Consider the following 21,066-nt stretch of genomic DNA (forward strand, 5'->3'; position numbering starts at 1 on the left):
TTTTTGGCTTTCCAATGAATACTTTCAGCAGTGATCCATCTCTAGCTTTTTTACCTAAAACTGTTTCAACAAGTTAAAAAGTTCTTTTAAAGCCTCTGTGAGACTTCAAGAAGCATCAAGAATCCCAAAACTGCCTCCCTGTCTTGTTTTGCTAAAGAATATTTTGAAAAGGTAACAGCATCAGATGGAGGTGTTGCAGCTGTCACTGCATTCAGGGAACGTCTCTGTGAGGGGACATACAGAGAAGGGACCTACAATGCCAGACTCTGAGTCTTACAGTATGCATATGAAAACTCATCTGAAGCTACTTACACAGCATATCTGTGTGATGTACCAATTACAGACAGAAACATCTACTATAAATTCTACAGAGAAGTTATAAGGTGTCTGTCATCTTTTTAACTTAACCAAAACCCCAAAAGAATTAAAAAAGAAAAACTAAACCAAAATACTTCAGCAGATTGAAAACAGCTGAATGTCACTGAGATTTCCATTTCTTCATGTGGAGAAGTATCTGTAGCTGACAACTTCAACCACACGTTCTGCATACCGCCTCGTTTCACACTGGGGGGGGGATGTTTACATAGCCATTCACAAGCGTTATGTTCTTTAATAACATAGAGAACTGGAAAAGCTTAAAGAGAAAGCATGTGAGTACAGATAGGTCAAAACCAAAGCTAAGTTTAACTTAACTGTGCCTCAATTCTCATGTTCCTATTACCAAACTAGTATAGAATTTGACTACAGTTAACATTTCTGGCTTTATCTTGAGAAAACCATGGAAACTTGGGGTTGGATTAAAAAAAATGCTTCAACTGCATTGCAATGTGACACTGGAAAAAAAGTCTAGAGGCAATAAGTATATATACAAAATATCTATTCTGTCATGTAAATAGATATTAAAAGTTTAGTTAACATTCCGCAGTGGTTTGACAGAATAGACTTTGAAGGAATCAAATTAGAAATTAAAAATGTGTATGCAATTTATTTTGCACATCCTAGTGCCACTGGTCCAGTTCAGTAAGTGCTATGGGGCTGCCACATTACTCACAGGCAAAATGTGTATTTTAAGTCTGCCTTCATTAAAGCAGTACAGGACAGTTTTCTTCATTTCTCCAGTTTCTGGCTGCACAGGGACTTGGACTGGACTGATACTTTTTGCTGAAGCTTGACCTGGGATGAAATGCTGGCGGTGTACATCACTGACATACAGGAGGGAAAGCTAGTGATGGACTGGAAGGGGTTGTTTCTGCTGCTGTTGAGGACTGTTATTCTCCTCTCATGCAAGAAGCTCATGATTTGGAAGTGGCACCACCCTACTGATTAGGTCCCCACATAGTATTTGCTTCACTGAAGGCTTTACAACCTTTACTTCAGGCCCAGGTCCTGCCACAGTTAACTGAAGGTTTCCACTTCCATTTAGTTTTTCTTCAATATGTAATTACTGCAATGCACTCAAGCTTGGAGCTACCCCTGAAGATCACTCAGAGGCAACAGCTGCCACGCACTGTGGCTTCCCACTTGCTAGGAATTGCTCACCACAGGCGACGTCACAACTCTTTCACCACACTCTACAGATGCGCATCTCTCATGTTCAAAGTTGCATTAATCTAGGCTAGCTGAGATGCAGGGAAGCTGGTATCTTTATGTTAGCTTGCTGAGGTTGGAAAACCAAAGGCTCTATCCACATGAAGCTTAGGCAGCATCTCACCTGCTTGTGCCCTCTCCATAGACCTCATCGGCAGGCTTCTCTGGTGCCCCTCTGCCTCCCCACCGTCTCTCCTTGCTGGGCCCCTGCCACACAAGGATGAAATGTCCCTGCAGAGCCAGCTACCTACGCTGCTCTCTGCTCGGTGTTGTGCCTCGTTGGACTGAGCAGGAGCCAGTGATCTGTAACTCAGGCTGCATGTACGTTGCTCACCTTGGGAAATCAGGATATGACTCAGAGAAGGCACTGGGCTGAGCAGGGATGCAGGCGTGATTGTGTTACCACCTGAAAAGGTTGAAGGTCTGTACCAGGCGGTGGTTATCTGGGAGGTGTCATGCTGGACAGCAGAGAGCCAAAGCTGAGGCACAGCTTCTCAGGGCTGTACTCTAACCTCCAGTTCACCTAAGTGCAGCTCCTAACAGTAAACACCATAATGGATAGCCTGGCATAACTAAGCAGGGATAGGGTCTTTCAGACTACAAACCAACCTCTTTTGCATAAGAATGCAACCATAACCGTTTGAATTTAGCTAGCCCTTGTTTTGATCAGGAGGCAGCCTGTTTATACTGCCTAATTGTAGTCATTCCTGTGGCTTTGTTTGTTTGTTTACAACAGTACTTGGGAGTTTGGGAAAATGCTGCAAAAGATTCAAATAGCAAAAATGACGGTCATTCTTTAACCTAATGTTTATAGTTTATAGGAGGGCTTTAACATGCATTACAATATTGCAAAACTCCAGAATTTCTTTGCATAGTTTGTCAGTATAAATCTGGGGATAATTATGCAGTGCTGACAAACAGCTATTTCTGGTACATTTGTGAGCTCTTGCAGTATCAGGCACACAAGATATACCACCTATTCAAAGATGATGGAAACACTACCAAGAGATTCAAACAAGTTCACTACTAACTTCTACCATCATGAAAAAAATCTGTAAGAAGTTCTGAGATCAAGAAAAAGAAAAGGAGGTGGCACCACCCTCCTGTTATGTCCCCACATAGTATTTGCATCACTGAAGGATTTACAGCAGTATTACTTATTTCCTTTTTTTTCCCAGACTCAAATGGGCTTTCTGAAGATGTCCTGAGCTGAGTTTATATGCTATATTTCCCATACTTTAGTATATATATTCCAAAATTGTCCCTTTTTCCAGGATTTGTCAATCTTACTGATAAATCAAGCTAAAGAGTCTCAACCTTCTCATAGTCTGGTTGGAGATAGTGCAGTTCACCTGAAGAAGCAAAGGTCTGCCATCTTATTTAGTAAGAATCAATGGGAAAGTTCAGGAAGGGGGAGTTTGAAGAGCTCTATGATAGTTAGGAGCTGCAGTCCAGCAGACTTTTAAAGACAATATTTTGTTTCTATATTCATTAGATACATACACTTGAAAATTTTCCTTGCCTTCCAATGCAGGGCCCTAAAACCTACAGTTCTGGTACCATGAGACTAAAACAGTTCTTGAAGTGGGACATCAACAGCCTTCTTTGTTTTAACAGCAGCTAAGTGCACTGACACATCCAAAACCACAGGAGCTTTCTAACTAACCTCCTTGTGGACACTTTGAGGTGAAATGCTCTCTCTACAGCCTTTGCTTCTTCTCCAGCCTATGCCTAAATTACCAGATTTACACAGTGCAGTATAACATTTTGTTGTGACACTGATGACATTCACTTATTGTGCACAGTTTTTCTAGAAGGCACGAATATTTAAGTCAAGATGTCCGTTCTCTGTTGCCTGAAACTGAAGTTTCCGCTCAGAATTGCCCAGGGTTTTGCTTTGTTTCTTTTTGTCCTTTATTTTGTTGAACCTCAGTGTGTTGAGATTTGCAACCTCATGTTCCCCCTCAGTATTGAGGATTACTCTGACTTGTGGTGAAATATCTATCTTACACTTTCTTCCCTCCTTGTTCACATCTGGAGCGAGGCATGATGTCATCAGTATAGCATGTCATCTGCCTCATCTCCCCTGGTAAAAATGAGGAAATTTGCTTGATGCTCAGCATTCATTCAAGATTCCTAACGCAACATGAAGCTGCTTGGAGCGTCTTACCCACTCTGGCCAGTCTGATTTATCTGCACCATCACAGAGCTCTCTGGGAGGATTTTAATAGCCATCACTTTGCCCTCAGAAAAAAATAACTCGTCTCATTCACAAATTCTCATTCTTCTCTGCCCTTCCCCTAGCATCGAATCCCATTTCTGTGCCTTTAAAGGTGAATTATTTTTTTGTTTCCCTTTCATTCCAGCAGAGAGATGGCCCCTTTTCTGTTTCAATGGGATCCGGGCCTTCCTGCCGCAGCTGCTCCCTCCTGGCCGGCGGCCGACTCTCTCATCTGAGCTCACTCTTAATGTAGTTTATTTTTCTCTGTCTTACTTGTTTCATTCTTTGCCTTTTCTGCAGGCTGGACCTCTCTTAATCAATCTCAGTCTTAGCCCTTTTCCCTTTCAATTCAGCCTTTTCTGCTCTGCTGGGTTTGGGGGTAAGGGAAACAAGGCTTCCTTGAAGTGATTTGCTTACTCTCTTTTTTCCTATTTCCTTACTCTTCTCTTCCTCTGCCAGGGAGTTCAGGCGAGCTCTGACCTTGGGTAACAGTGCAAACTGGAACATTTGTGGTTGCAACAGAAACAATTCTTTAATTAATTAAATGATCCAGAAGTTGCAGAACGAAGCCAGCAGAGCTCTCCAGCCCACTGAGATCTGCTGCACTACATCTTACAGTGCCTCCCAGGCTGAAGCTCACTCTCAGGGAATAAAGTCATGACTCTGATACCATCCCTCCTTGTCAGTCAGCAGCAATACAAGTCAGACTTATTTATTTATGTATATTTTTTTTTACCTTTAAAAAAAAATTAACCCTTAAAACTCAAGTTGTGTTGTTGCGAACCCTTATTTTGCTTCATGTGGCTTTTGTTTATACCACTGAAGAGTCACAAAGTTGATAGACTTGAAATATCTGAAGGATTCTGTAGAAATGATGATATGAAATCTTTATTGGAAAGAAGTAGTGCCTATGTTTGCTCCTATGGATGGCAGTAGGCACGTATCATTGAATCCCATGGAAACAGAATGCAGCCCTCCAGTTTCTATCTATCTGAAATGTTTTAAAACCATATTGGCCTGAATGGGGTCTGAGAATTTGTCCTATATGTAAGAGAAAGAAATACTCTTTAGGAGACTTTTTCGTCTGCTTAACACATCTTCATAGAGATCGAGCCACACTCTCTATGAGTGCTGGGGTCACTGAACCAAGTAATTGATTTAGGAAAAATACAGGGCAATGTCAAAATACCATTTGCTTCCATGGTGGAGGGTTATCTCACCAGCTCTCAAGCATCTAAGCCAACTGTTTTAGTAATGTCAGCTGGCATAAAATCTAGGGTTGACCATTCTGATATAAAATCATAGTGACTGGAAATCATGAATAATCCATGGAGAAACTGTCCTTAATTAATAATCACATGTCGTTAGAGCCCCAAGTTTGCCATGTAGTGTTCAGCAGCCTCCTTTTATGAGTAGCCACACTTTACCATGCCATCTGCAGAAGAAAATAACTGCATTTAACAGAAGCCTCTCTTTATTTAGAGCTGCAGGGGGAACTAATTAAAGGTAACTGAAACCACAGCTGCTAAAATAATTATATGGCATCTAAACTATTTTGGAAAGCTCTCATTGTTTCTCAGTGTGACATATGCAGAATATGATTGGAAACCTATCATCACCTTAAACAACTTAATTGTGGCAAACAATGTACCTAGAACTCTATAGGATACTACTTAACATAGATATGTGTAACACTTATGTATGTTTTATGTGTATGTATGCAGAAACACACACACACATTGTATACATTGACCTTTTTTAGTAGTCTTACTAGCTGCATATAGCCTTCAAGACTTAGGAGAGAGACAGATGTAGTGGCATTATAAAGCTGTAATAATGACATGCCCACTTTTTTGCAAAGCAAAGCATTTTATAATCACACATGGAACTGATTGTTTGGAATTAACTACATTAAACATTACTCAACTGGTCTTCAGTTAAGAAAAATTTTCTTTCAATCATTTTCATGTAACAAAAAGGCTTGCACTTCATATATATACAAAGAATGGCAGTACTGAAGCTTGGAAAAAGAGTTTCAGATGAGGTATGAGTTATTCTGAAGTCAGGGCTCAGTGGGGAGCTCAGATTTTACATTTGCATGGGGATGCAGCTGTCAAAAAGAGGTAAAATCAATTGACAAAAAGCACCAGAAAACTAATCTGATTTTGTCATTTGGACCTTATTCAAAATAAGTACTTCAAAATGAAGAAGAGGAAGGATGTGCATTTGAACTCCCTTCTACTTTAACTGTTTCTCTCCAAATGATGTGCATCATCATGGCGTTTCAGTCTCTTTTTAAATTAATACAGTCAGGTCTGCTAAAGGCAGGCATTACCATAGACTGATCCAAAGTTAGATCTGTCTTTAATTTCACAAGCACATTCTTCTCCTTACATCTGATCCAACGTTTGCTATGAATCATACTAAATGTTTTGGGGTGACAGTGTTTCCCCAGTAAAGCCATGACAAACTTGTGTGGGAGCACAAGGCACTCCCCTGAGGGTGCACACCCTCCCTAGCCTTCCCAAGCCCAGCACCTTGGGCCTTTCCAGAGCAACATCCCCATAGCCATCTCCATTAGTTGACTTGCACTTCATTCTTGGGGAAAGAGAAGTATGGCAGTTTATAATACAGTTATCACAAAGTTTATCAACAGTAAGCTCAGTTTTGCTGATAGTCCTGCTCTTCTAAGTGACAGCCCAGCCAACACACAAATATCTAAGTAGCATTCCACATCACAAAACCAAAGTATTAATAGTTTGTTATAAAACAAATCTAATGAGAACTTTGGTGACATCTTAGTACAAATATTACTTGGAAATAAGAATGAATACCAGAAATTAAATCATTTCCATACCTTGGAAAAAACATACTGTCCCCCTGGAGATGCAGAAAAGGAGATGAGGCCACAAATTGGCAGGACAACAGCTGCATTTATGACTTTAAACAATATATGGTCAGCAAACATCCATTGCTAAAAGACAAAAGTACAAATCTCCAACTCAGATATTACTTTTGTCATCATATGTGGATATGAAAGATGGAAATCTATCAAAGACATAGGCAGAGTCTGAATGCTTTTGAAAATAAACACTTTGGAAAAATACTAGGCACTAAATGGACTTCAGGAATAACATATACCAAGATATACCAGAGCATCCAACAATTCATTATGTCTAAAGTGAACTAGAAAAACACCCTAACAACCAAAGACAGGCAAATGGTGAGGGAATATGTAAAGAATGAAGCTGATTTGTTTGCCATAACAGGCATTGAATAGGGCAGTGAATAAACCCTCAGAAGGCCTAACAAAGAATTCCCTCCTTCAATCCTGCTGGGAGGAGGAGAAGGATAGCAGTTAACAACACGCTCAGCATGAAAGCAGGAGTTCCAGTTAGTCAGGGACTGCAACGGCTCTTAAGTGCCCTAAGAAATGCCAGGTAGCTTAAGGAAGGATTCAGACCCAGATGTGACAATTTTCACAAAGTCATTTGCCTCATTAATTTTTTTTGTGAATAGTTTAATTTAAATTTTCCCCATTGCCCTCTTGTGCCTCACACATTTTCCTTGGTACAGCCAAGGAAAAGCAGCCCAGGAGCCAGGATGTTGGCTTGGAATGGACAATGTCCTTCCATTGGGTTCTACTGGGCCTCAGAGCAAGTCATGCAGGCACAGCCTCTTAAAAGCACTGTATCATCTGAAGATGCAGATGCAAACCTTCTGTGACTTTAAAAAGTGCCTTAACTAAGTCCTGCTGAAATCAAAGCAGCATTAAAAGACAAGCAAAAAACATCACTTTGTGACATTGAAATCAAGCACGAATTAAAAACACAAAATTTCTTCAGAATCATCTAGTCGTCTGTCAAAGCAAAACATATTCTGTACAGTTTCTATTTTTTTCCCCAAGTTGTTTCTCATTGCTGTTCTAATGGACCCTGTATGAAACCAGGAAGCGCACCAGCCTAGAAGAGGTATATGGAAGCTATAGATAGACTGTATGAGGCCTGCTGTCAATTACAGCAGAGCTGGAAGGAGTGCAAATGAAAACCAGACTGACAGTCTGGGTATTTTATATCTCAGTGAGACCTGCAAATTTAGATAGTTTCAGGAATATCACATATGAAGTTTGATCGATAAAAGGCTTATAGACTGCATGGTATCAACTTGTAGTCATCTTCATTTTGACCTGATTGAAACCATCATTCCCCGTCTTGGATGGTATGTGGGTCACATCAGTGGAAGGAGATTAAGTTCACCCTGTTGGTGCCCTTTCAGATCAAATGTGTTAAGAATGACCCTGACATGCCAGAAGTGTTGACTGACAGTGTCTTTCCCTCAGATGCTGGAGAGGTTATGCAAATCATGGTGTTTATGAGCTGCTACACAAGACCTGAGCCAAGTTTGGTAGAAACCAACCCTCTGTTTCACTGGCTCATGAGCCCACCCAGAGGAGCTGGAAACCTCAGACAGTGTTCCTTTCTTATGGAATGAGAAAATGCCGCACTGAATTTGAGAAACTAAAATATAGATTGGCTTTGACTTCTGTGCCAAGATATTTATGTTTCAATTGCCTTTTTAAAGTAACAGCAGAAAGTAGTTTCCATTTTCCTTGAAGCCACTTTCAAACAGGAGAAAGGGTCTGAAGAGTGAGTTATAGCCTGTGCCAACAGAGAGGATTACGGTTGTCAAGATACTATGATAGGAGTTATGGTACTTTCACATTAGGATTTGGGATTGGAAGTATTGAAAGAAGGCCCTTACAGAGAAACTTGTAGGCTGTCCTCATTTTCCCTGCTACACACTGTTCATAGCCGCCCCCCCTTCATACTGCAATAATGATAAGAATAAAGAAGCTGTTGATTTTAGTTTGGAAATCAGCTCTAAGGCAAGCAAATATTGATAAAATTCCAAGATGTAGTTGAATAGATTCTCCAAATTCCTAAATGTGGAGAAAAATTTTCCACAGAGTGATAGCACTGAAATGAATGCATGCCCTCTTCTGCTGAGGTAAGGACAGGCACCGCTCAGAAAATGGCTGGCAGAGGACACACATTTGTCGTACAAAATAAAGCCATATCTCATCAGTCAGCTCTGCACTCTTTCCATCTCATCTCGTCTCGTCTCGTCTCACCTCATCTCATCTCATCATTCCTTGTATTTCAACTACAGACATACTAATGCTGATCTATGTAAAGTCTTACTTCAAGTGATAGAGTGATAGCCAACAGTCCTATTTATGTGTCCCTGCATGAGACTGAGGTGGTTCACTACAACCCTGTGGAAATGTCTGGGCATCGTCCATGCTACATTAGCCATGCACACAGGGAAGGATCAATCTCTCCATCAGGCTCAAGGCAGCACACTATGAAGAGGAATGTTCTTATTCTGGAAGTTCTGACCCACAAGCTCCCATGCATCTGCCAACTTGTTAAATATTGAAACGCATAACCACAAAGAGGAATAAGAGGATGACAAACCACACTTAGGTTATTCAAGACTTCACCTTTACAGCAAAGAAAAATGGGCATGAATAAGGCAGGCTGAACTTGCGCACCCCCATGGGCAGTCTGTGGGTGGCTTGTAGGCTCTACGTGACGACTGTGCTGGAGTGCATTGGTCAGCATCTAGCTGGCTCCACAAACTGAGACACTGCAATGGGCTCTGACCTCAACCAAACTCAAACCCTATGAATTACTGTAGGCAAAGATGATGCTCCAAAACTTTCATCTACATGAAAAAAACAACATTCTAAGTCTACAGAAAATTGTCTACAAACAAAAGGACATTCTCCTGTTGAATGTCAAACTGTGAAGCTGGGATCCTGCATGTGTGGGTAAATTATTAAAACAATCAAAAGAATTCAACAATTCAATTATGAAGTCACTCATACAGCTGGTTGAGTAATGAACACGTTCAGAGAGAAATATTTCTGAATAAAGAGTAAAAATATTGCCAATATTTCTGAGTAGAGAATTTCTAATGACTAACTTGACCTGTAAATTATTTCCATAAAAAAAGTGATTTGGATAAGCTTGGAAGTCAAAGGAAGTAAAAGAAGCATGCAAAAGTTTGGCATTTAAACAGACTCATAAATAGAAGACACGTGGCTGTAGATGAACAACAAATTCCTTTAACGTGCCGATTTTCTAAAGACAAAATAGCTGCAGATATTTTAGATGTTTTCAGGACTGGCTGCTATGGTTAGGGTCTTCATTTTTGCAAAGTAAAAGAAAAGCAAGACATTGCCTAGAAACACAGCATTATGCACATAAAGCAGATTTAAGAGTGGAAATTCCTCTTGCTATTGAAATTATTAGTGTCTTGTGCACCACAGAGAATATAGTCTTGAAAAGCATAACCTCCCTGCAATGCACAAAGTGTAAAACATCTGGCAGGATGTGCCAGGCTTATTTGCCCTGACCCACAATGCACAAAGTGTAAAACAGCTGGCAGGATGTGCCAGGCTTATTTGCCCTGACCCATATCCCCTGGGCCCCCCACCCCACACCCTCACCCATGGGCCAGAAGCACTAATAAGCTGAGTCCCGGGACCCCTGTCATGGCCAGGGCTATGGCATTGCCTTGCACCCAACCCGCACTGATGACTTACAGGCCAGCTGCTCCCAGCACCTGGTGCATAGCCATGGGTTTGCTGGAGGGCACAGAGTTGGTACATACGCTCCCCACGCGTGTGCGGCACCTCATGGGCACAAGAGAGTGGGGTCTTGCCTACCCAGATGAGCAGTAGGGCTAGAAAGGGGCTCTTGAAAACATGGCCCTTCCCAGCTTAAATAAGAAAGCTAATAAAGAAAGCAACAGAGACTCTAATATATGACAATAATTAAAACATTCAGATGGTGACAAATGAAAAGGGATGTTGAAGGTTAGAGAACAAGCATAATTGTAAGGCAGTAGCTGAGCTTCCGCTTCTTACAAAAACAAGACAGATGCTATGAAGGATGCCATATTGCACTTGGCTCCTGTCCTAAAATAATTCCACATTATAAATATTTGACGCAGCACTTAAGACTATTGCCTCCACAGGATTTAATGTAGTATAATGTAATACATCTGTTTGCAACCCACATGGTATAAGGAGAATGAATGGGTAAGATATGAACAAAAAATGCACAACCATATTGTATACTATTACTTCTGTGTTGATTATTACCTATTGAATTCAGATGATGGAAAAATGTTTCATAATACCTGAACAGCATGATCTCATTCATTGTTTTTTGATCTACGAGACTACCTCAACCCTGTTCCTACCTTGACTTTCTGTACTCATGAAAAGTACCATGAGAAGTTGTGACTTGCACGGGCACTGCTTTTAATGTGAAAAGTTGGAGTACCTCTATGAAAATGCAGCAGCATAAGACAAGTACAGTCAAGTAACTTAGGGAAATATGCCTCCTTTTTATGTCTTCAGTTTAAGTACTAAATATCAATTGTCACCAGCTTACACTACCTCAAAAACTGTATATTGAACATAACGTGTTAACCAAGTTAATAAACTTTTCCATCAACCATATTACTGCTAAGTGACACTTTCTTACTCTACTTTGAAGAGTTGCAGGATTGCCCTACTTTGACAGTTGTCTCCTCTGCTCAGCATCCTTCCAGCTTACAGGGGAATCTTTCTTAAGGGTATCTTTCTTAACAGAATCTTACAGTGTATCTTTCTTAAATTGTAAGTGCTATAGTCCAAGAAAAATATTAAAAGCCACAAGTCACATTAACAAGTAAACAAACTAATGTGCGGACAACACATAGGGGATGACACACACTTTCATCACTGCACATCTGTCTTGTGATAACAAACTTCACACCAGCTTTTTGTTCTTCTGATGGCAGCTTAGATTGATTTGAAAAGAAAGCTACACTGAGACGGCAAGTACAGCACAAACTTTTAGTTTCCACATGGTGCCATGATCGAAGTGTGCCAATCTGTGGTGCTCCCAAGCTTGACAGAGTTTAAAAAAAAAAAAAGAAAGAAATTCTTACTGTAGGACGGAGCAAAACTTTTCCAGGCCCAGAAGATGGAGTCTCTCTTCATTCATGTTTTACTTTCATCAAAGCATTTTCGTGGGGTGGTAGACCCAACCAGGATTTTCAAAGGTGCAAACTAGCTTAGATGTCCTTTGTCCCTTTGGAAATGTCAGCACTGAGCTCCAGAGAGATCACACACGGTCTGGGAAGGGGCACAGCTCTATCCGCCTGCGCTCCAGTGCTACCTGCCTCGGGCAGCCACAAAGCAGGAGGTGTCCAGGAGACACAGTTTGGCCAGGAGCTACAGCTGTGCTAGGCCAGGAGAGTTGGCTCAGCTAAGAGCTACATCTGTGCCAGGCTCCCAGGTCCCACCAACACTGACTGACCCGTTACTGAGAGTTCTGGGAATTCATTACAATGGATGCACTTTGGTAAGCTCAGTATTTCTGTGACAATCTTTTCCTATGTCTGAACCACAACATTTTGTTTTCTCTGAAAGCTGCCGATGAAGCAAACACTAGTTTTTGGGGAAATTGCATTGGCATCTCTCAGAATATCAAATTGAGTAAATCATTTAGCAGAGAAAAACAGATTTAGGCACAGTTTGGCATGCCATTATCTTGACTCCTTTACTATGTAACTTTTCATAACTGTGCCTCATCTGGGAAAAGATGCAAATCTGCCGTTTGTGGGAAGCTAGATAATTAGTCACTCTAAATAACAACTTATGAACTACAGCTAAAAACTAACCAGACTGGTAAACAGGAATTGCAAGACTGTGATTTTTGCTTCTTTACCCAGAGTTTCACACACATGAAATAAATGCTTAATTCAGCCCTTCTCTAGCAGCGGTTCACAAACCAGGGGTGGTTCATGAAACCACAGAGCTTGCTCGTGGAACCGTATTAAATGGTAACATTTCTCAGTTCTGTTTGCCTGCACTGGCCATCCTCCCTCAAATTTGGTATTCACTGGTTCATTTGTCCACAGCTTGGAGATCTATTGGTTTCAGTCAGGTCAACCTAATGACCAGAAATGTAGCCAGTTGTTCATAAACAATTTTCCACTCAAATGCACAAGAGCCTGATTTGACAGACCCTTAAGCCAACAGCACTCCCCTTGCAACAGCCAAGAAACCAAGATAACAGCATCTTGAATAAAGTATTGATTTTTTTACACTGGACAATGTTTACATTTTTCCTTAGCACATAACCCATCCATATGTACTTGGTTATGGACGAATTTCTGATTTGACACACACTGTGGGCAAACACTGTGGTCAGAGGTTGCTAGGAGCATATATGTGTATAGCTGTTAGTCATCATGTTCTCCTATCTTTGTAGAGGACATAATTAAGAGTATATCATTCACCTCTTTTGTTTGCATTATGGTTGGACCTGGCTGAGAGCAGCAGGAATGAACTCGAAACCTGAGTCATGAATGTGGATGATTACAAGAAGGATCTCAGCTAGCAGATTTGATCTCTTGAGCTTGGAGGACAATTAGAGAAAAACTGTACAGCTTAAGTTTTTCTTTAATTAGTTTACAGTCTGCAATGTATGGGTGTTCAGTGCTTAAATCAATTCTTACATAACTCATGGTTCTCTTTTCTTTTTCCATCAATATTACTACTTCCATTGAAAAATATTTAGTTTTCAGAAAAGAGGGAAATGTGATAGTCATTTATTGCCCCCACACTGCTAAGAAATTCCATGCTTTTATGTGCAGGAAGCATTGTGTTGACGTTGGCTTCCCCATGAGTTAAAAATCTTGTTTAAATGTTGCAGAATCTAAATGGTCTTTGAGGTTTTTCTGTGTTGTTTTATGCAAAGGCTTCTGCCTGATTATTTACAGATGCTGTCTCTGAGAAAGCCAAAAATAGTCCTTTACTAATTCAAAATTTAAACTAGCACTTTTATTATTTTATTGTGTAACCAAGAAATTCTGCTCTGGGTTCCTCAGTTCAAAGAGGAAAACAGAGCCCTTTGGCAAACTGTTGGAATCACAGGCAGCGACATTCCCATTTAGCTAATGGCAGCACCAAGCCTTGGCAGACCGTAGGATTCTCTCCAGCAGAAGTGCAGCCTCCCAAGCATCTTGCAGCACAGACTCCCCAGGTTACATGACCACGAAGGACTCACATTGTTTGAAAAGCTACTTCTCCCACAGTAGCACAGGGTGTTTAAAACAATTTTAGGAATTACGACAGCCCTGCAAGCCATGCTGCTTTTCTATGGCCACCTTGGCTGAGCATCAGTAAGGGATTTTTTTCAACAGTTCATGAAGTGCTAAGATATATCTTGAGCTCAACAAGCAAGAAATGTTGCTCAGCCATCTCAGCAAGCAAGTGTTTCATCAGATGAAACACTCCTCCAAAATTTCTGTTCACTTCTCCAGGGTTAAGGAGAGTCTTGAACACTAACAAACAGGGGGACTACCTTTGCCAAAGAGGAGCCAAAGAGCTTGGATATCATCATTGCCAGTCTAAAGACAGATTTTACTCTTTATTCTCTCAGCAGCCAGCAGCAGAAGAGTTGCACTTTCATTGCTGCCTCAAGCAACTGTTCTTCTATCCTAGGTCCTGTATATACCTGGTCAGGGGTGGTTGTTCCACTGATCTGGAGACCATGTGTTAGACTACTCCCATCCTATGGATATGGCAGCTCCAGCGATCCCAGGAAGGGGCTGGGGAACAGCACAAACTAGCAATATGGGAGGTGGGTTACCAGACATTATTTCTGCCTCACCAATAGCTACAGTAAGAACATGGTTCAGAAAAGCCATCCTGGCCCAAGTGAACTCATCAGCCCCTCCAAATCCCTGCATCACACAATGGTTAGGAGGGAGAGCAATGTATCAAAAACTCAGCATTGCAGTAAACAAGAAGATAAATTACTGTTAGCATTACAAAAAGTTCTGCATAAAATATTGTTGATAAAACATTTGCAAATATGATTTTCTGCCTGTCAGCGGGTACCAGCTGAAAGCTGCTCCTAACTCAGTCTGCACAAACACTTACTTGTCTACTACACTGTAGCTTTGAAACAAAACAGGAGCGATTCATGAACCACAGGTACAGGACAAAGTCTATGGGTCTACATGGTAGACCAAATTGTCTTCTAACAGACTGGCCTACAATCTGGATGATATCTTTCAAACACTGGGCTTGGGAGGTTTGTGCTTATTTCCTACAGTCTAACTTCTTATCTGAAAATAGCACTATGGATTTTCTGAAAATAACAGCAAACACCTCTCAGGTGATTTCTTCACGGACTTTTTTAGTTTGTACAGAATGTGTAGTTGTTCTGCAGTTTCATTAAAAAAAAAAAAAAAGAAAACTGGACTACACTTACTTTCTTCAGTCGAAAATTTCCTTCACCTCAGACAGACACAGCTACCAGAGATGATCGGAGAAGTTGGTACATTGACAAATAAATTAGGTTCTTCTTTGGATGCAACAAAATATTATCACTTATTTTGAATAAGGCAGAAACCCCTCTAGAACAATTAGCATTTTAAGGTTTCAACTTTATGGAAATTATCACTTTCTCCCAGATATGAAACAGCTTGAGAACTGAGATCACAAAGTCAAATATGATCTAAAATTGGGCTCTGATCTTTCCTTCCTGAAACACAGTGGAGCTTGGGTTCCCACAGGTTCTGGCTGGATGCAACTCATCTCTAGCACTGGTACAACTGGCAGCTGCTCCTTCTGAATGTGCCATCAGCTGAGACATGGGGCTGAATTTATGGATTAAATACAATATGGTGAAGAAGGAAGAATTCCTAAAGGATGTATTCCAGAGAAGCTGTTATATATTTAATTAAAATATATTGTTCTGCATGGTATAATTAAAGTACAACCAAGAAACTCTGCTCTGGGGCCTAGGACCTTTTGGGGAGTCTTACTAAGGATTATACACTGGAAAGACCTGTACGATATGTTTAGTCCTGTAAAGTTTCTTAGCCACAGCACAAGCTGGCCATACAGTTACTTATTTCTTGTAACTACATTTTGAAAGATAATGAACACGAAAGATAATTTGCACTGCTATACTACTTTTCATCCAAGGATTTTACAAGCTTTAGAAATAGCTATAAATTTCTCTAACAGTGCCGTTCCCCATCATTGCTGCAATTTAAGAACCTCCCACAGTAACACTAAACTTTTAGTAAGTGTACCAAAACTTCTGGTACTTATCTCTTGGGTTACAAACTACTTTATCAGTGTGTTTTGTGTTTTATTTCCATGCTGGGATTGTGGATCTGAGATATATTTGGGTAAAGTTAACTAGATGCCCTCCACCAGCCTTTGTCTGCAGCTCCCTTACTTTCTCCTGAGCTCTGTGGTCTGCTGTTCTCAGAGGCAGAGAACCACATAAATGCTGTAAAGCGTGTTTTCTCCTCCTTACCTTTTCAGATGGACATTAAGTGAATTTCTCAACACAACATAGGCATTCCCACTAGAGCTAGAAGACCATCAGGATGTCCTGACTCTCCTCCTGCCCCATATCAGAGCTCAGATTAATTGCTGATTGCTCCACAGGTTCCTCAGAAACACTGATCTGCCATGACTGCAAGCAAATTCCTTGCCTCGGTTTCAGTCTCCTCTCCTGTACCAAAAGGATGATGACACATATTTCCCTTATTGAAAAGATCCATGATCACTCTGAGATGACCAGTGAATTCCTACTGTTGTTGAGGAAAAGATTTTCATAAAAACTCTTCATCTCTCCTCACCTTGTTGATGAATATGCAGTTTTTCAATGACATGACACACGAGAAACCAAAAGATTCATACTGAAGACAGAGTGATTTCTCTTTTTCTAATAAAAAAGAAGAGTGGCTAGCAAAAATTTTCTTTGGCCTTGGATTCTTTAATAAGTCAAACGGATGTGCAAAATGTAACTGAACATCTTCCTCTGTAAGAATATGCTGTGAGAATGGCATTTTCTGAAATATGGCTGGGTAAAGAAAATCACTTCATCAATTTCGAAATCTGGTTCTGAAAGAAAAATGCAGGCTAATGGCCTCTGATGAAACAATAATAACAAAAATAATAATAATCAGGATATTTCCCTAATTCTACTAGTATTATTTTCATCACCATTGCATTCAGTACTTGTACCTGTTGGCCCTAACTCCTATGTTGTTTCACTGTGTTGGAACATGTGAGGTATAAACTAAACTCCACAGCTATTTTGTTTCTTGTTTATTCAAAAATCAGGAAGCTTCTTTTAACAACTGTATTGACAAGGAAAGCTTCTACAATTGACTGAAAATTGTATCCTTTTTATGGTGGAATAAAACAGCTACAGTTGGCCCACAGTATTGTACTGATATCAAGAACATTAAGTGGCAAATCAAGTGCTTCACTTTCGAGGGATTTTCTCCCCTAACCTTTCAACTTACACATTTATAGGTCTCCAAGTGCTAAGAGGAAATCTGTGCAAAATTAAGTACTTAAGCACAGTTACACTGGCAAGACATGCATCTAGCTAGAGCCTAAAACTGATCCCTTACAAGAACACTTCAGCAGACTAAATTTATTAGCAATCTGAGCCTGGGTGCAAACTGCACATTGGATGCAAGTCAGCCAGAAAATGGGCTCGGTGCTTGGTAGGGTTGGGGGTTAACCAGCCTGCCTTGGACACTACTGCAGAAACTGAGCAGCACTACCCCGGACGCTGTTGGTACTAATGAACATGTGTTTGTGCATCTCTGCATTGCGCCGCAGTTACAGAAGCAGGCTTGTGAGTGCAGTGCTAACGAACTGCATGATGAGGAGTCCCTGTTGGGGTCTGCTGATAGTGGTCTGGCTGGCTCCTACTGCTTTATTACACAGGGCCAGAGGATTCCCCAGGACCTTCACACCCATTCCTGTGACAAAGCAAAAGCACCAGCCTGAAATATTTTTGGTCTTCTCTTATTTTGGGCATGTGCTCACTATAGACAACAAAAGTCTCCCATTCGACTGTGCCAGGCCAGGTTTTGTCATTAGTCAACTCCTGTGTAATCTCAGTGTTTCTCTCATACCTAGAATGTTAAGCCAAAATTAACAACCCATGGCTAACATGCATCATGGTTAATATGTCATCAAGACTGTATGTCCGCAAGCAGCATTCTCTGCTGAGCATCAGTTCTTGTTTTCCTGACTCTGCCATACCCCTCCATGTAGCTTACTAACTCGGATTACGTGTAACATCTTTTGTTGTTTAACACTAATAGGATCCAGTTGAACTATGCATAATTACATCCAGGTCTCCTTCAACGGATGGCTTGTTCCCTCTGTCAATGATTTAATAAGTAGAGAGACATACCATAAAATGGAGAATGAGTAATGCACACGGAGGTGATTATTGTGCTGTGGTGCTCATGCTAACAGCTGGAAGAGATCATGGATTACTGAGGCTATATGGGCTTTGGGATAGCCCCTGCAAAACATTTTCAAGAATCCAGAGTTTCTTTCAGTGCCCAGGTTAACATAACTTTCCAAGCTACTTTATCCTTCTTCCAAATGAGTGTTTCCTTCACCCCATTTCCCGCATCCTGAGGAAGGTTATTTAATCTCATCATGGAGATATCCTTGTGAAAACTGGGGAAAAGTGGAGAAAGTCTGGAGCTCACAGTCATCCGTAAGTAATAATTAATGGAGGATCCAGGACACAAAAATCTCTCTCATCAATACCTCCTTAGTTCAGTTAGCCATGATAAAAGTCATCAATAGGCATAAGAGCCTGATGCTGGACAAGTTAGCCTGGTGAGATGGATCAAGTGAAAATTCCCCAGTTTGACAGGGTTAGGGGTCAAACGTGGGGACAGACCCAGAAGCGTGGCTCCAGCACCCCTGCCACTGACTGCAGGCCTGGGGTCGAGCTGGAGGCAGTCAATCTGCCACCCACCCTGTCAGCACATCGTCCAGAGCTGGAGATGGCGGACCAAAGGAGAGGTCCACGCACTGAACGCTGCCTGGGGTATATACTGTGCAAGTCTCAGAAGTGCTACAACTCCAGAAGTGCTCTGAATAGAAAAGGAAATGGTGCACGCCAAACCGCGACACCCCCTCCCACCCTGCCCCGACCCAATGGGGAGGCAACAAGGGTTTAATTTACATGGAAGTGGCCCATGGGCTAAATAATTCAGTGTTATCTCTCCAAAAAAAGAGGGAGCCATCACAGGAACAGGGTCACCCGAGGAGCACTCTGCCAGCCACAGGAGCCAGAAACCGAGTTTCTGTGAAAAAGCCTGTTGTGGCTTGGGGAAGAGATGGAAGAGAGTGAGAGGAGCAAGCCCCCAGGCCAGAGCAAGCTGCAAGTGCTCACACTGGGTAGGGAGATTTCTTACGCACTGGCACATTTGCTGGCAGAAACCAGGGTGCAAAGACTCAAGCAGCACCATCACCCCAGAGTAGCTTTCCTGAAGAGCTGCATCCCCCCAAGTTATCCAAGGGTGAATCAGCCCCTCCTTTACTACCACACGCATAACCAAGGACAGCTACACTTCATTAGACCTCAGCAGTGAGCACACCGTAAATCGACTCTAAAAACCTTCCTCACAACTTAATCCCTGACCTCCCTGGCGATTCCCTAGCTTAGAAGTCATCCAAAAGCTTTTGGAGAGGAACACAACAGGTCAGCCAGACTCCTTCCAGACTTCACCAGAAAAAGAAAAATACTCATCCTGTTCACGTTACACATTTTGGGAGCTGGGGCGCACAACACCTCAGCCATAATGCTACAGCTTACTGAAATTTGCAGCTGATTCCTGGACCGCTCTGTAATGTGCCACAGGAGCCCCTCAATGCTGAGCTCCCTCTGCGGAGCTGAAGCTCTCACAGCTGCCTCTCCGAGAAAGCAAACGCAGTCAGCATCCACCTCCACCTGCAGACATCCAGCAGGATGGGCTGCAATTCTCCAAAAACCAGAATATCAGTATAATAAACTACGCATCATACAGAAGCATGATCTGTCCAGCTTGCTTTACTACACCTGGCTTCATCACAATCAACCTAATTCAGACAAAAAAACAGGCAGAGCTGATGGACTCAGCTGGCTGAATAATCCAAGGGAAGACTTTCACCAGGTTCAGCGGACACCTTGCCTGTCTCCACAGTTGCAGAACAAAGATATAATTGAATATCATGGATTTCTGTCAGGAGGAACTGCATGAGGGTCAGATCTCACTTGCTGCTCTTCATTCATAATAAATTTCAGTTTGTTTATTTCTGCTGAAAACAGCCTAACCACATGAAACCAGTTCTTTGATGTGAACACATACTACAGTAATAAAAAGGGGCCTGTGACATCATTTCAGATGATGAACAGAATAAATTAAATATCAGAAAATGCAGTAACTTCACAGTAGTTTTTTCATCAGAGTAAAAATGTGTTTTCAGCAGGTTCCATCTTCTCTACCTTTAGAGCCTTTCAGGAGAAATACTATCCCTCTGTTCTAGACAGGTCACACTCCTGCTTTGCCACAGCTGTGAGCGCTGGTACCACCCCTGGAATTTGTACAACCTGAACTGGTTTGTATATATTTGCTTATAAAGAGCTGAGTTAGCTCTCACAAACGCTGATGTGGAAGCACAATGACACCACAGAAGTCTCAAGCTTGTCTAACCGCTGCCAGAGACATGCTGAATTAGCTGTAATACCTTCCATGATGCTGCTGCAGCAAGGAGTCTGTCAACAAGTTCTTTTCCAGCATACAGTGCTCCAGGCAAACACAGCCCTGATTTGTGTGGGAAGCTGAGCAGTTTTGTAGCCACAACCACATCACTTGATGCTAAACCTTTGCTGAACTGTTCAGAAGAAATGGGAATGCTACATCCCTCCTGATCCTCTGTCCTCATGCCCTGTTCTTTAAGTTTTAGAGAGGTTTTTATTCTCCAAGGCATATTTTGGATGCATCTAGAAACCATACTTTGAGCTCTACTACATATTCTCTTGGTGATTTTTTGACTGTGCATGATAAACTCACATTGTATTCTGATACTCAAACTGGAAGAACAAAAAAAAAAGTAACTAGAAACCTCTTAGTAAAATGTCCCTGTGTTGGTTCCAGATTATGAAGTTTAAATGAGATGAAGATGATCAACACATAAAGACCTTCCTTGGCCTGTACCAACAGACCTAGATGTGTTAGGTGAAACAACCCAAACAAGTAAAAAAAGCATTTATGAATTTGCTTGGATAATACTTCAACCTCCTGTTTACTAGCTGTTTACAAACAGGCCTAGAAGCAATTGCCTGTTCACAATAATT

At 41.4% G+C, this 21,066-nt stretch overlaps 1 protein-coding gene across 3 annotated transcripts in view; it reads right to left on the reverse strand.

Moving 5' to 3' along the window:
- Positions 1–21,066, reverse strand: part of COLEC12 (collectin subfamily member 12) — a 102,360-nt gene that overhangs the window by 46,553 nt on the left and 34,741 nt on the right. The gene's annotated exons all lie outside the window — the stretch shown is intronic.

The sequence above is a fragment of the Aquila chrysaetos genome, chromosome 4, assembly GCF_900496995.4.
Source record: "Aquila chrysaetos chrysaetos chromosome 4, bAquChr1.4, whole genome shotgun sequence".
NCBI classification, from domain to species: Eukaryota; Metazoa; Chordata; class Aves; order Accipitriformes; family Accipitridae; genus Aquila; species Aquila chrysaetos.